Genomic DNA, 16,110 nt, shown 5'->3' on the forward strand with positions numbered 1-16,110 from the left:
TCAATGCCGTAAGTGAGGATGGAGGCAGAAATCTGCGCCAGGCTTGTGTGTCTAAAATGACCCAAAGGTGTTCAACTATGTTCAGGTCCGGAGATTGGATAGGCCAAGAAAGGTGTTCAAGTTAATCTAACTGTTTCTCAAATTACGTCTCAAGAGCTCTAGTTGTGTGAATGGGTGCTTTAGCATCCTGGAATATGGTGTCATTGCTCGGGAATAACATCTGCACAATATGATGCACATGTCCTGTAAAATGGCGATATAATTACGGACATCGACGCGACAATAAGTATAAGCACAGAACCCACTGAAAACCTGTAGTTTGAAATAAAGTGAACGATGACTCATCGAACTCACCGAATGGAACACGTTTTCAGTCATCAGTGGCCCATGTTGTATGTTAGCAGCAACATTGGCGTCGTGCTAAAGCGTTATGGTCCCTTATGGCGGTTTTGCCCCTGTAGCCGAACTCTGTAGTCTGTCATGTAACTCGTTGCGAATTGTGGTTGCCGATACAGACTGTAGAAGACGCTACTTGAGTGCCCCCGTCAATTACTCGCAGTCGCGCCACGTGACAATCCGCTTTAATGCTGACCTCTCATTGGAGTTTTTCTTCTGACAACTGTTTATCTTCGTTGATGTGGATTTGTCGTGAAATTTATAGACCGTCATCGCTTCGGAGACTGTTTCTTACTACATAGCCAACACACTTCCCATTTCTCTCACTCTAACACAACATAATCGAGCGCCAACAATTTGTCGTCTGTGGAAATTAGAAAGGTCACACTATCACCGTCTGCCCAGTTCACTGAACATTGCTGTTCTACAGCTCCACACATAATACAGAGTTTGTCTAACATACCAACACCAACGACCCTGCGTTGCGGTCGCCACTTGTCCGTTGCAGATCAAGATAACTGACGTGTTTCCAGCTCCAAGTGATTCCATTAAATTGATAAACATCTCTATCTATAATAGGTATTTCTTTTTTGCTATAACAGCTCTATAATACGTATAAATGCAAATAATAACAAAATTATTAGTGATTTTTTTAAAAAAAATCAAATCCATAAGAATATTACAACTCAAATAGAAAAATACAACATATTATCAAACACAATTAAATGCTATAGGGGCTCAATGGTAGAGATCTCATCTCTGGCAGCTACATATGGTCCCTCGTTTAACCGTAGCTCTCTCCACGTGAACTTTGTGGTGGAAAAACGCCGTGGGTGGAGTTTTTCTCGGGATTCTCCCGCTTCCTCCCACTTTCTTCATTCCACATTTCATTCAATCTCATCATCGCTGTTCCTCTTCGTCTCGGTGCATACCCGTGAAAGGTTATACTAGAAATTTAATTTAATTTTACTTTACATCCTCAATCTTGGAGATCTTTCTTTTTTTTTCTTTTTTTTTTTACTCTGCAGTGTTTCTCGATTTTGTTACACCACTTTGTATAGGGACGTTCCCTAGGCCGTTTCTTACCTCTTGGTATTCAACCAAAAATTGCTTTTGTCCACCGCTTATCGTTCCTTCTTACTATCTGTCTGGTCCACTACCTTGTCAATGACTTAATATTCAGGATAACATTAGAAATCTTGCCGTCTTTCTAATTAATGTGGACTTTTTTTTTTTCGTATAGTATATTTGCATGTGGTTTTTAGTACATTTCTATGCTTCGTTGTGTAGTCTGCGGACTGTGAATATTTGATTTTGTTGCTAGTATGTCTCCGACTTAGAGCCAAAACAGGCAGAAAACAGGCAGAATGAAAATTTTACGGTTTAAACACATTTAAATGTTATCATTTAATATGATACTGTTTCTTTCGAATGAATTCTGGTTTAGTTTAGTATGTCTGTTAGTTTCTTTAATGTTTCCTTTTACAGATGTTTTCTGTCCCATATAGACCTAAGTATTTACTTCTAATTCCAGTGTCCAGTGCAGTCCCTTCACATTTTGATCCCCCCTCCGAACAAATCTGGAAGAAACCCTGCTGATGAAATTCGCTAACACATATAAAGAAGTATTAAAGTAAGCTTCATGGCACTACAGCCGATGAAGGACTAAGCCGATCACAAGGAGCACACTGAATGGGTGAAACGTCATCAGCGCGTCGCGTCGGCTCCTAGGTGCTATTATTTCTGGCCATCTCGACTGGAGTTTGCTACTTTTTAATTCACGTAGTTCTCCAATTCTTTTCTGATGCTGGGTCAACACCGGGAAATTTTAGTATTGCTACCGGGAATAGAACCAGCGACCATGCACACTGAGTCGAGCATGTTAACAATTCGGGTAAGCAGGAAGTTAGTAACATTCTTAAACATCTGAAAATACATTTTCTTTTTTAATGCTGTCTTTTCGTTCCAACAAATAGAATTTTTTATGCATATGCTAACTAGAAAGAGCTCCAAAAGATTAAGAACAACTTTTGTTGAAATATTATGTATAGTTGAAGATAGATCTGGAAAGTAAGTTTTATAAACATCACCGTAGAAATCACATATTTATGTAATAAATTATGATAAAAACGATGTAACATCGGGGCTCACAAATGAAGCCTAATTCATGCAAACAGAATCAATTTTCGATGCCACTATATTAAGATGGGGATTTCCCACTGCAAGAGGGCTATTGACACATTTTTAAAAGAAAGAAAAGAAACTGTTCAAAATACTCCTCCGCAGTTAGTTTCCATGTATTGTATCGAAATTTTAAGCTCCTCTAGTCTAGAAAAAGAATAGTTACTTTGCCTGAAGTCTCAAGGACACCTAAAAATATTATTAGAAAGACTGATTGTCATTAGATATATGCAAACACCATTTGACTCGTATGTAACGTCAACTTGAGAATTCCGAAAGCAAATTCTACTGCCAACATGCTCCTTGGATACAACCTAGCTTTGTCAATATTGGCCATAGTCAATGAATAATACGTAGTTAAAAGAGTAATAACTTTATATCGGTACTCAAGCACATCTCATGAACCTGAACCTGTTTTCTGATCTGGAATTTTCCTAGTGATCGTATAATCTATTGCTTCCCTCTTACCCCTCCTTAAAACATCATTTGTAATTCAGAGAGCATACTGTTAGACACTAGTAACCGGTTTCTCTACACCACACTTTCCAAACAAGCTACACCTAAATTGAAACGCATTATATTATAGCAGTAATGAATTTCTGTCTCGCTAGTAGCAGTGGAAAAATACTCAAAAGACATGCCAGTCGAGCAATCGATTAAATAAATGCAATGTCTCTTTCCTATCTATACAACCAGGCATGCTTTACGGAGAGGATAGTGAGGCGATCAACTTCATAAAGGTCCTTTATCTATTCTTATATGAAAATTCACCAATAAAGAAAATTACTTACAAAAACTTAATAAAAACATTATGATATTATCTTGAGAATAGTATATTTACAAATACGACGTATTAATATTGAGGAATTTTTTTAAGGAACCTTTTGAGGGTTTGATTTGCAATAAAGATTATGCTCCAACAATTATATAATTTACAGTATAATACAAACTAAAAGTAAAGTGTTTTACAAGCAAAACCACGAATTGCACTTTATTTATGTATTATGCACTTGATTTTCACAATCAAAATAGGTATTTTGTTTATTATCTTGTGTATTATTCAATACATGTAAAATATTGTATCACATTGTTTCATTAGTTTTGAAAGTCCTTCTTTCTCTCTCTCTTTTTTTAAAAGATATTTCCTTCTACCTTTGAATGTGTAATACAAGGGTCGTTCAAGGTTGACCGGGACTTTTATTTCTTCAGAGGAAACAGATAGCACGAGAAGCACCAAACTATGTCAGCTTATCAAAGTATTCTCCGTGCGCGTCGAGGCACTGTTGCCATCGTTGTGACAGCTCCCTAATTCCTTTGGCGTAGAAAGAACTTGGTTGCTGTCGTAGCCACTGGAGGACATCGTTCCGCAGTGCTTCATCTGTTGTAAATTTCTTCCCTCCCAGATGGTGTTTAAGGGATGCAAACAAATTATAATTACTTGGGAGATAAATCTGGACTGTAGGGGGGATGGGGCAGAACTTCACAGCGCAAGTCGGCCAGGGTTGTTGTTGTCACATTGGCTGTGTGAGGACGGGCATTGTCATGGAGAAGAATGACATTTCTAGACAACATCCCAGGTCTTTTCTTGCGAATGGACTTTCGTACAGTACTACTCAACAATGTGGAGTAATACTGGGCATTAATTATGCTCCCTTTGTCCACAAAATCCACATGGATAGCACGCTTCATGTCCCAGAAGACACTTGCCATGATCTGTCCAGCGGACGGCAATGACCTTTCCATTCGTACACTCTTGTACGTGACATCGTTTGTTCACCATACTGTGTTTGCAATCTTCTGAAAATCTCAGCTGGTTTAACTTTCTCCTTCACAAGATATTTGATTACACATCGCTGCTCCACAGCCACAGACACTGCTTGCCGCCATGTTCGCTGCAACTGCTGCGCATGCGCCAAATACTTCATGCTGGGCGCTAGTTACTCTAGAAGGAATACATTACGTCACCCGTAAGTTCCATCATGATCCGGCTATTCACCGATTATTTATGTACGAAAATCCCGGTCAACCTTGAACGACCCTTGTAGATACCAGAAGAATGTAAAATATAACTGTAGTGCTTGTAACAAAGGAAGCAATAGACCTAATAATGGCAAATAAATAAATAAATTTGGATCTTCAGGATCATCAAGTACAACTAGATTTACTTGACACAAAATATACTTCAGAGGTGGATTTTTCTACGGCGAAGAACTTTCCGATTACTTAACTCATAGAGTTAGTTTAAGTTTCAGAAAACAAATAACATAAATATATTCAGAATAAATACGTAAATGCATCAGGAATACAAAATGTAACATAAAATAGAGGAATATGTAATGCGTAATAACTATTAGGACTTGATTCTCGCTGGGAAAGCCTTAAAATTTCAATGTATTATAGTGGTTCGGATTTCACTTTAAATCATAGGTCTACGTCTCATATGGCCTCGGTGCTGAAATGGACGCTAAATTCCAATCCACATGTGACGTACGTTAATGTGTCAAAACTGTTTCCAGATTGCGATTAACTTGCACAACACCACAAATAACCCACCTAAAGACATGCAATCAACATCCGTGCTAGTTGTATTACTATTATTATTTTCTACATGTCCTTTTTATTTTCGAATGACGAAAGAAGAGAAAGTATGGCGATCGTGGGAAAAAAAATCGAATTCGAGATTTCAACGGATTTACGCATATCATGGTCCATAGATACCTAAAAAGTGATTTTTCGACGTCTGTTCGTCCCTTCGTCCTGATGTGTACCCACCTAATGGCCGTATCATTCAACGTATGTGAACCAAATTTTCAGGTTTGTATGCGATTCTCGAGTTTCATTTTTTTAAAATTTTCTTCCTACCCCTTAAAATAAGGTGAAAATAATAAATTGCGATTTTCTGGAAAACGGTTCTAATGATCTTGTATATAGTTCATAAATAAATTTTCAATAACCCTATACAGTGGTATAAGACATTTCTCTGGAAAAGATGGAGAAACGATAGCTTACTGTTGAGAGCGAATGTTCTTTGGACGAAGTTTTCCGAAAACCCCTTAGAGTTTTGCTTGTGTTTCACAAGAGAATGTTTCGTTAATAACTGCAGCATAATATAATTTAGTTTAAAGAATTGGAGCGAAAAAGTTTAGTACGGAGGCCCGTACTTTTTATTTATGTGGTGTGCTCATTAAACAACAACACTCACCTGCCAAATGCAAATCAATTGCTATTATCTGTACAATTATACGAATAACTATACTAAATGGCATTGCTATTCGAATAGTAAGCAATGGTACGCGTTGAGGCAAGCTCTCGTTGCAAACTTGCCAATGTCACATTAAGCAGTTGAATGTAATCGTTATGAATCATCTTACAGCAGAAGAATTGCAGACAATAGCTCATTAAGATTCATCTCTGATTGAAACTTTACTTTACCTTCATTAAAACATGAAGGAGAATCAAGTTGCTGATAGTTCATAGATGCATCAGAAAGGTCAGCGTAACAAGTCCCGTACAAGTCTGCAGCCAATTCCAGACGTCCATATGATATTACTTGTAATTTCGTGTTCGTGTATATTTAGAATATACAATATAACGAACTTCCGATTTCTTTATTATTATTTTGATACGAATGGATATCCAAGGAAAGTTATGAATTTAACCTATATCTTGTCCATATTATGAGAATTTTATAATGTTTAACTGACAAGGGAACCTTCCGAAAATGATAGTTGCAGTGAAAGATGTGACCTATGCCAATTGAAAGAGCTGTAACAGAGATAAGCTTTCCCAAAAAATTAGCTGCCCATAGCAATAGGTTCAAGAAATATAAGGGGTGGAAGTTCGGGAAACAGCAAGGTTGGACAAGGGAAAAAGTGCAAATTCCGAAAAAAAAAAAAAAAAAAAAAAAACGGGGGCACGGCAAAATACAATGCTGACAAGTGATGTATAGAAAGAGACTTGCCACAATAAGGAACAAATGAAGGCCACCAGTGGTGTTAACAGTAGAGATGGCCAGTCTGAACGGATCCGGTTCTTGAAGATCCGGTCCCGGAACCGGTTTTTCGGATCCAGGCCTGGAACCGGTTCTTCGGATCCAGATCTAGAACCGGTTCTTCGGATCCAGGTCTAGAACCGGTTCTTCGGATCCAGGTCTGGAACCGGTTCTGAAAACAGAACCGGTTCCTGGCGGAACCGGTTCCGCTGGAACCGAAACTTTGTTACCATCCCTACGCAAAACGCGAGCTGCTAGCAAGCTGTGAACAGTATGCTAGATGAAATGGTGGAAGCGACAGGCAGGCGCCCAGGCGGTGGCAGCTTGTCTCATTTGGCTAAATAAAGTGGGTAACTGGCAAACTCATTGGCTAAACAGGCAAACTGGCCAACTCATTTGGCTAAACACCCACTGGTGGACCAAAAATTTTTTTTTCTGGGGGCAGAAGCGGGTCTGGGCGGGGAAGGCACAAGTGCATGGTCCTCTTTGCATTATTTTTGAAGGTGAACTTTGTGCTTCCTTTACAGGTCTTTGAGGGCTTTCAGATCCAGGTCTGGAACCGGTTCCTAAGATCCGGTTCTGGAACCGGGTTTTCAGATCCAGATCTGGAACCGGTTCCTAAGATCCGGTTCTGGAACCGGGTGTTCTGATCCACATCTGGAACCGGTTCTTAAGATCCGGTTCTGGAACCGGGTTTTCGGATCCAGGTCTGGAACCGGTTCCTAAGATCCGGTTCTGGAACCGGGTTTTCGGATCCAGGTCCGGAACCGGTTCCAGAACCGGTTTTAAAAACCGGATCTCAGAGAACCGGTTCCTCGCGGAACCGGTTCCGCCGGAACCGGAACTTTGTGGCCATCCCTAGTTAACAGTGTTGCCAACTGCAATGGAAAGTACATGTTTTGCAAAGAGCACTATATGAAGTGAGTGCAATATTCAGTGTCAACCTGTCATGTAGAACATAAGATATGGCGTGTATAATCAGTGGTACAATCTAGCAAAAGAGAATAGAAAAAACAGAAGTACGAAAAATACGGAAAAGACTAACTTGGCCATAATGCGCCACATTTGATCACGAGCTGTGCATATTAGATGCACAAAACAAGAAAGCACCAACTATGCAGGAAACCAACGTATCTAGAGTCGAAAAGAAAAACGAGTTCCAAAGTTGGCAACACTGGCCATGAACATGCAGGCAAGTCTAATATAGTTAGGCCACTCGCTTCACAAAAAGAAAATTCCGGCAACAGGCATCACTCGGAAGGTGATTGAGGCAATGTCAAGTCTGGGAACATTAAATTGTTGGGTTGAGCCAACAACCGATAATAGAAGTAGTGAACATTATGTCATGGTTGGGTCGTATGTGGGAATATACAGGGTGTCCCACCAAACTTTGTGACCTGAAAGATTTGATATTTCTCTGGATAGATACAATATCGCCTATAAGAAACATTTGCTATATGAAGCACGGGTTTCAAAATGGCAGCCAAAAATGCACGTTTTCTTGTCACCAAGCAGATATTTTTGGCGGCCATTTTGAAATCCCATATACTAAATATTTCTGATATGCGTTGTTGCATATTCCAAGATTTATCGAAAGAAATATAACTCGACCGATGGTGCTATTTGAAATTTTGAAGTTGGCCCCTGGGACCCTATGATGGGAGACTTGGGGGCACTTGCGTCTCACGTAAGTTTGTCGCCCGCTGACATGGATTCATTCCTGCACAACTGGATGTGTCACATTTTTTTCGCTTTGAAATTATTTCAGTCGCAGAATTAGGTGGGACACTGAATATATCATATAGGCAGTGATAGTACTGCAGACAGCAACACACAGCAGATCAAGCCTTTGATTATGTTTGTTTTCTACATGTGTGGATATGTGATAGAAAGACCACCAAATGTTCCGACACCTCTAGAGTACTGTTTCGAGACATTCACAGGCGATCATTGTACCATGTGTGACGGATTGGCAGTATTCCACTGTGCTCACTGCAAATGTATCTTCTGTTTGGACCATTGTCTCATCGAACAATTGCACGTACAATGTGAACGAGCATGTACAAATGATGCGAAGGCTAATGCCTGTTGCCGAAATTTTCTTTTTGTGAAGCGAGTGGCCTAACTATATTAGACTTGCCTGCAGGTTCATGGCCAGTGTTGCCAACTTTGGAACTCGTTTTTCTTTTCGACTCTAGGTACGTCGGTTTCCTGCATAGTTGGTGCTTTCTTATTTTGTGCATGAAAGTACCATGCACATCATCAAATGTGGCGCATTATGGCCAAGTTAGTCTTTTCCGTATTTTTCGTACTTCTGTTTTTTTATTTTCTTTTGTTAGATTGTACCGCTGATTATACACGCCATATCTTATGTTCTACATGACAGGTTGACACTGAATATTGCACTCACTTTATATAGTGCTCTTTGCAAAACATGTACTTTTCATTGCAGTTGGCAACACTGTTAACCTCACTGGTGGCCTTCATTTGTTCCTTATTGTGGCAAGTCTCTTTCTATACATCACTTGTCAGCATTGTATTTTGCCGTGCCCCCGTTTTTTTTTTTCTTCGGAATTTGCACTTTTTCCCTTGTCCAACCTTGCTGTTTCCCGAACTTCCACCCCTTATATTTCTTGAACCTATTGCTATGGGCAGCTAATTTTTTTGGGAATGCTTATCTCTGTTACAGCTCTTTCAATTGGCATAGGTCACATCTTTCACTGCAACTATCATTTTCGGAAGGTTCCCTTGTGAGTTCTAAGTGCAGAAACTCTTACATCTCCCCTGAAATTAACTTTTCTCAAGATGTGAGGAAAATAAACATCAAGTCGGAATAAACTTCATATCTTTCATGTAAATACGATATGAAAGTGCTTTATAAGCAGATCGTACAGATATATTTCGAAATAGCAATTTACAAAAATGTTTCTTAGGACACTGTGTAGCTAGGCCATTTAATTTGATATCACTACCATGGAGCCATGTGTTAGTATTACCCCATATTTTGGCCACTTGTGTAGATTGGCCATTTTACACTGCGGAACCAAGGATAGTCAATTTAAAATAGGATTTATGTTCTACTCTTAACCAATTCACATTGAAGTGCCAGTGAACAGTGTTTCTTCCTCGCACACTGCCGGGGGCAAACGGAGCTAAGGTAAGATACATTTGCAATTAAATGTCACTTACTAAAAAAAAATAGGGTGTTTCAGTGCAGCCGCTCATATTTTGATTTTGCATCCATATTTGCACCATGCTAATATTACCTTATGTTTGACAATGCATGCCGAAGAGTGTATTACTATTCATGACCTGTTTCTCGATCGGAAACAGCACCACACGCCACTGTTGCAGATAGTTTAATATCGGAAACGTACCTATCGATTGCAGGGGAAGCTTCTTTGGTAATTTATGTCATTGTATTGATTTGCATGGGGATGTTGAACTTTCTTTCCCAGTTTAATCGAAAGTTTAAAAAATGTGACAGTTCAAATTTGGAGCGAAGAAACATTTCAGTGGCTTCCTTCTTCATGTAGAGAAAAAATGTAATTCTTTGTACGTTATCGAGAACCGTACTCAATATGATCCATCCTTCCGATATATATATATTTACCAAAATCACATGTACAATGTGAGCATACATGTCTTGTGATTATATCTTAGATGTTTAAACAAGAACATAACGTGTAACAACAATGGATATCAATGAATGTTCAGTTCAGTAGATATCTTAGAACATCCATGTTTAGTGATATTAGCAGTGCTATAAACATTCGCTGCACGTCCCGGGTACATGATTATCTCTAGTGGGTGTACTAAGCTTGTTTGAGTAAGTTCAACTATCGATAATTAAAGCTAATTAATTAACTCTATGGCCTATACAACCCGAAGGTTCAATACCGCACTCACAAAGCTCTCCATTGACTTCTGTCTTTAGTCAACTGGATCAAGTTTCTACTTTGTATTCCCATTTCTGCGAGATCCATTTTAATATATTTCTTCTATCTGCGCCTAAGTCTTCCTAATGGTCTTCTTCTGATTGGGTTTCCAGCTAAAATTTTGATGTTTCTACTTTCTTCCTTGCTGACTACATGACTTCCCCACCTGAGCTTCCAAAACTTAATAATTATCCTAGATATTTGAAAGTATAAACTTTGTCGAAAGTATTATTTAATATTTTAATGTATTCATAATTTGAAGTATTATTAGCGACGAACTTCCATATATTTAGTTTCCTCTGCATTTACTATTAAATCTATATCCTGCAAGCGTTTAATAAAACCTCAGCATTTCTTTCTATTATCCTCATATCACCCCCCATTAGGATTATATCATCAGCGTTAAGTCAAAACGTGGAGGGTACTCTTTAACTCTTGCCCCTGGTAGCTATCTTTGAATTTCCGTATAGCACAATCCAGAACAAAATTAAATAATAATCGCAGATAACACATCTTGTTTCAAGCCATTTCCAACATGAAAGCTCGTAGATAATTTATTTTCATAAGCAGATTTTATTTTGACATTCATTTAAACTCAACTTAATTAATACAATTAGTTTTTTTTTTTTTTTAGGTATTTCAAAAAAATGAAATGAAACCTTTTTGTACGTCCCACGGTTAGGCTAAAGGAGACGGTGATGATGCGCAATGAATGAAATGGTGGAATGAAAAAAGTGGGAGGAAACAGGAGAACCCCGAGGAAACCTACGCACATGGTGTTTCTCCACCACAAAGTTCACTTGGCGGGGGCTGGGATCAAACCCGGGATCCCAAGCACCAGAGGTGAACGGTCTACTATTGAACCACCGCGGTCCCTCTTAGGTACTTTAAATTCCGTAAGAATGTTATATAATGTTTTCTTCTTAACAGAGTCGTAGGCCTTCCTAAGTTGATGCACTGGAGTATTGTATTCCCATTTCTTTTCGAGTATTTGATGAATGGTAAATATCTGGTCGATAGGTGATCGATTTCGCCAAAATTTACACTAATAATTTCCAATAATTTCATCTGTGTGGGGGGTCAATCTTGCTAACAGAATATTTGAGAGAGTTTTATGAAGTGTTGTCGACAACACGTTTTAAATTTGGGGAAAGCAAAAATAAATTATGAATCTGTAACTTTCATCAGTGGGTTAGATTTATAAATCAAAGTAGATTTTAACTTTTACTATCTAAAGTTACAAACTGATGTAACTCGAAAATGTTTCATATTTAATAAATTTAATCACCACACCAAATATACTTGTAGTAGTTTCTTTGAGATAGAATACAAATTATTCTTTTAGTTTCTTGCAGCAACAAGAACCAGTACAAGTTAAATCACATGACATGAAAGAGTAGTTTCCAGTGTTTTGGACTCAGTTGTTGCTACGCAAATACTGGCGTCGTTAAATTTTCTTGGAACAAGTCAAGGACATAGAATAGGTGGTAGTTAAACTGGCAAGAAAGGCCTTGAATTTGAATCATCTTAAGCAACAAGATGCCTAAATAGTCTATCTATTTACAATCTCTGTTGCTATGTAGAATTCCACGTCTAATACAACTTCTCATTTCGCTCTGCAGGGTACTCCATATTTTAAAGAATGTCGCACTGTGGAAGTCTTTGGTTGTGCTGTCCAATACAATACAAACTTCCTCTTTTTCTGGTATGGAGCTAATCTATGTAGTTTCTCTAGGAATTTTCCTTTGCTCGCACAGCAAATTCCAAAGTGTTTTTCTGTAATATTTACTAGTTCTTGCTTTATGACATTCTTGAAACTATGCAGTATTTGTTTCCCTTCCAGCACTTTGTTATCGAGTAATGGTCATCTGCCATATTTCAAAACAGTATCTTTTGATTTTCTTAAACCATGTTTGAATAATAGCTAAATATGTGTCACCATGAAAATGTATGGTAAGAAACAATCGGAAACAGTTTACTCTAGCAAATCAAGGTGTCTGAAATTATTCTTCTCAATTCACTACTGGGCTAAAGAATAAGAACAGCTCAAAAACTTTCTTTTTGTCTTGTGCTGTTTCTAACTAAAGGCCGTGTTCGTAGGTTTCCTTAAGAAAATTTCCCTCGACTGGCAGAAAATTTTCCCTTTTATCAAATTTTCCCTATTTTGTAGTGTCCAATTTCTATGACAGAATTATATTAAAATACCAATTTAGCTATATAAAAGAAGTGCTAACGACATTTGTTTTATTCATTTGTTTTTTGCTTCTATTTTTACTTTTTTCTTTAGTTTTTTTTTAAAACAAAAAGATACACACAAATGCACCCTACAATGAGTGTAAATTATGCTACTTTGAACAAACAAACCATTGCTATTGTATTGGTTCATTTCTGAAGAACAAAGAAAAATTTGAACATTTATATTGATCAGTCAGCGCGAGAATTTCCCTGGATTTTCACGTTTTAACGAAAAATTCCCTTTTTGCTAAATTTACCTATAAAATTTCCCTAGATGAGGGATTTTTCCCTCAAACTACGGACACCGACTAGGACTAGAGGTGACGACTGTTTAGCAGACCGAAGATTTGTAAATATTGGCAGTGTTTTGAAGTTTAAACCTTGTTTTATTTATTTGTTTTGTTTTTACTCACAAACTCAAAGCGCAAGAGAAACTCAGAACAGTAAATTATTCCCTGGTTCTCTTTTTATTTTTTCTGTGGGGAGGAGGAAGTCGGTCTCATTATGAACTCTGAAAATTGCTTAACTCTATCCTACTTTTTTTTTTTCGTTTTTTAACTGAATTGTACTCTCCATTAGCATTGTATGGTACTTTCTTGGGGATTGAAATTACTAATCGGAGCAGCAGAAATTAAATTTTCTTGTAGTTAGCTATGGTGCCCGAAAATATCAGTAATAATTCATTCTATATGGAACATAAAATCAATAAAATATGTAATTTGTGTAAAATTTTCCGAATGCAAATTGAAATGATACTAAAAAATATGTAAAACAAGAAAATCGTGTAACATAACTAATCAAATCATTCAACCGAAAACCTTTCGGATTGTAGATTCTAAACAACAAAAACGAAAATTTGAAAGGGAAATATTTTATCAAAGATGCTGCCATGACATAGCAAAAGCACGTATTTTATAAGAAAGCACTACGCCTCTGAACTATATAGACTTTTTAAATCCGTTATTTCATTCGTTAAGGAATAGTACAGATCGTAACACATTCTAGAAAAGTCCCAAAAAATCGTCAAAAGAACATCCCTTGGAGTTTAAACATCCATATATATATATATATATATATACCTGATTATACCTGGACAGAATTTGATGAAACTTTTACAGATGTTCAGAATATAGATAAAGCTTTTTTTTTTTAAGATATTGAGCTTAAAGTGCTCTATCAAAGTAATACTAATATTTTAATCTTCTAATCAGCTCTAGGATATTTTGTTATGGATCTGAATTATTGTTGAACAAAAGTCTGTCTTTCATATCCTTTAATTTACTAAATGAATAAAACAATATTTTTATTTGCAGGAAATGCAATTTTGTGTAGTAATCTTTTTAAAGACTTTAACAAAATATTTCAAAACGAAAATATTAAAATATTAGACGCATATTTCCTTCAAATATGGACATTTCCGCCATTTTGGTGCTTAGGATAAGGTGATTTATCTTGTTTCAATTTGATAGTAATACAATAAGGAATGTAGTACACTTCTATTTACGTAGCTCGACTATAGAATTTTGAGCAAAGTGGGTTTTTGTTCTGTATGTTTTTTATACATGTATAGCTGATTGAAATTCTGATGTCTGAGTAAAAAACTGGAACAGAATTCATGCTTTTAGCTTGTTGTTGGCCAGTTACAGAACTAAGTTTTCTTGTGGTAAAATTATGTTTAACTTACCAAGTCATTATTTCGCTGAAACTCTTGAGCACAATAAATAAATAAAATTGAAAAAAAAAAATGATATTCCAAGCCTAATAACGAATACACTGATCACAAACAAACATCCTTTAGCTTAACAAGAAATATTCTTTTGTCACATAACGAACTGAATTTATATCTGAACTAACAACTTTTTTTATTCGTCTTTGCGTGAACCGAAACAAACACAACTCAAAACTTTTCTGAAGTATTATTGCACAAAACTTTCGCGATGCACTGTACTGCAAGATCGTTCACAAACTGAAGAAATAATTTGAAATGAGCTCGAAGGTTAGCTTAGAATGGCTGATGCAATATCTGTCTTCCATTACAGTATCATCACTTTTTCCTTGTATATGTCCACAGCGCGAGATATTGTACACTTTCATTTACTTTAACTATTCTTTTTATAATTTTTAGTGTTCTCCACCGTAAATAGTGCATAAAAAAATGTATTTCGTATGCGATAAGGCAAAGTATATTTAAGTTTTTAGCTGCTTCATAAGAAAGAATCTGACTGTACATTCAGTTTGAATGTCCGTTATGGTGTCTTTCATGCCCTATATCTCTAGAACAAATACCAGTGACATCATAGGAATATAATGTGGGTCATAAGTCATTTATGAAAATGTATTTGAAATTATTTTTTTTATAAGTACGAAACTATGAAATCACTAAAACCCTAATGTTTTCAATATTCTACAGAGAGTTGTTCTTGAAATATTATGTTCACTACATGCTTTCCGACTTGATTTTCGTTGGAAGTTGCATAAAATATTGCGCTACAGTCATAAGATTTTCTTCTGCAGCCACACGTTTCGGACTATTTAGTTTAGAAAGATTCATTACAGACCTTTCCCCCAAATTATGATTTACTTGTCGAGATGGAGGTCTAGTGTACAGAAAATGCTGCACAAATAACTCACCTACATCCTGGTAATTGTGGTTACGTAACCATTACTTTTGAAATACGAACACAGGTTCATTCTTTGATAAGTTTCTATTTGTTGTAAACTTACTTACAAATCCAATCAGGTTTAAATTCTTTATAAGACTATAACTTAGAACGTATTGTTCATGAAGCACATATTGTCACAAACCACATCATAAGGTATTGTTTACGACAATTAGCTAGTGCTACTCTAGTCAATAACTATTAGTGTGAAATGCCATATGACTCACCCTGTATTTTAAACTGTTTCGACTAGAGACGGTTCTAGTTTAAATAAGTGGGGAGAAATAACATCTTTGCTGTAAGAGTTTGGCTTTCGGTAGCACTGAAGCAGCACCCTCTACTGGTGAATAACAAAAGAAGCTCCCACGTTAATCGATAAACCTACTGTGCCTTGTTCTGGAAATGAATGTGTCTTAGAAAAGAAAATAAGGTATTGTTATTATTATTATTATTATTATTATTATTATTATTATTATTATTATTATTATTAGTAGTAGTAGTAGTAGTAGTAGTAGTAGTAGTAGTAGTAGTAGTAGTAGTAGTAGTAGTAGTAGTAGTAGTAGTAGTAGTTTCGTACGAAAGTTGATTTGTAAGTTCTAGGAACTGCTGTTGTAGTTGAATAATACAAGTTGGCCATGGCCTCCTGTCTAACTTAAACTCATTTCTGGAAAATTTGGATTTTTCCATGAGACATGTATTACATTAAGTT

At 36.8% G+C, this 16,110-nt stretch overlaps 1 protein-coding gene across 2 annotated transcripts in view; it reads right to left on the bottom strand.

Annotated features, from left to right (window-relative positions):
• Positions 1-16,110, bottom strand: part of Hpd (4-hydroxyphenylpyruvate dioxygenase) — a 74,269-nt gene that overhangs the window by 38,399 nt on the left and 19,760 nt on the right. Inside the window, exon 1 of one of the 2 annotated variants that reach the window (XM_081771530.1) lies at positions 14,426-14,682. The exons of the other annotated variant lie outside the window; for it this stretch is intronic. The gene's annotated coding sequence lies outside the window, so the exon portion shown is untranslated. Of the gene's footprint in view, positions 1-14,425; positions 14,683-16,110 lie in introns of those variants that run through there. 2 annotated transcript variants of the gene reach the window in all.

Source organism: Thermobia domestica, chromosome 9 (genome assembly GCF_964235325.1).
Source record: "Thermobia domestica chromosome 9, izTheDome1.hap1.1, whole genome shotgun sequence".
Classification (NCBI taxonomy): domain Eukaryota; kingdom Metazoa; phylum Arthropoda; class Insecta; order Zygentoma; family Lepismatidae; genus Thermobia; species Thermobia domestica.